The sequence below is a fragment of the Chrysochloris asiatica genome, unplaced genomic scaffold (assembly GCF_000296735.1).
Source record: "Chrysochloris asiatica unplaced genomic scaffold, ChrAsi1.0 scaffold00009, whole genome shotgun sequence".
Lineage (NCBI taxonomy): Eukaryota > Metazoa > Chordata > Mammalia > Afrosoricida > Chrysochloridae > Chrysochloris > Chrysochloris asiatica.
The window spans coordinates 28,983,452-28,984,875 of record NW_006408527.1 but is presented as its reverse complement, the minus strand read 5'-3'; positions in this window follow the sequence as shown (position 1 = coordinate 28,984,875).

Sequence of the window (1,424 nt, the reverse complement as noted above, 5' to 3'; positions counted from 1 at the left end):
AAAGGAGTAGAATTGAAGAGATAGAAGCCAGAACTAGTGAGCTAGAAGATAAATCTCTCAACACTACTAAGATAGAAGAACAAATACAAAAAGGATAAAAAAATCTGAAAAAGACCTAAGATTCATGACGGACAACATAAAGAGGAACACCATAAGAATTATTGGCATTCCAGAATAGTAACAATCACACAAGCCCACAGAGGAGATAGTTGAAGAGCTTCTGGAACAAAATTTACCTAACATCCTAAAAAGTGAAAAGATAAGCATTCAAGAAGCTCAACAAACCCCAGGATGGATAGACCCTAAAACACAATCACTAAGACATATAATAATCAAGATCTCCAAAATCAAAGATAAGAACAGGATCTTGAAAGCAGCTAGGAAAAAGAGAAATATAATGTACAAAGGCAAACAAATTGGATTTCTCAACAGAAACCATGCAGGCAAAAAGGCAACGGGGAGACATATATAAAACCCTGAAAGAAAAAAACTGCCACCCAAGAATCCTCTATCCAGCAAAGCTGTCAATCAATCAAATATGATGGTCTAATCAAAACATTCCAGGATAAGCAGAAGCTAAGGGATTTTACCAAAGCAAATCCTGCTATGAAAAAGATCCTAAAGGAAGTTCTGTGGACTGAGAACCAACAAGAAAACACAACTAGAGAATGACGTATGTGGCAGCATCAACCTGAACTCAGTCGACAAATGGAAGAGTCAAGAACAGACTAAAATTATAAGAACAGAGGATCTGGGAGGTCAGTCTATGATCAAAACAATTACAATGTAAAAGAAGGTAAACACAGAGGAACAGAGACCCAGGTGGTGGGAAGGTCTGCCAGATGACTGGATAAAATAGACTGCCTTAAATGGAGGGTAGAACTAATGGAATATAAGGTAACCACAATGGGGTTGGGGTCGGGGGTTTAGTTTGGGTGTTGGGGAGGGTAATACAAGAAGAGCGGAGGAGACAGAAGAATGAGATATACAGGGGAACACTGAGACAGGTTTGCATGGCCTAGTGGACAGAGGTAAATAGTGATGCATGCTCAACCGTGGAACAACAGAGCTCTGGAATACAGGGATCTAGGTATAGCATGAAGAGCATAAATAATACCAAAATCCTTGACTGCCTTATGAATATTAGTTTCCATTGCCTATCATTGTAAAATAGACACTTGAATGGGATAGAAAGGAATGTTGGGAAACATGATCAGAGAAAACTTGTAAGCCTATCTTCAGCCTATAACTGAGTGGAATACCTAAAAGGGTCTACAACTTGCCCAGTGAAATAGGCCTCATGCAAAACCTTTACAGAGTATAGGACCTTAGGAGGAATCCTGAGTCCCATCCACAACCTTGTGAGATGAGACATTCCCACTAGAAAGGACAAGCAGACTGGAACAGCTACAGTGACAGAAGAT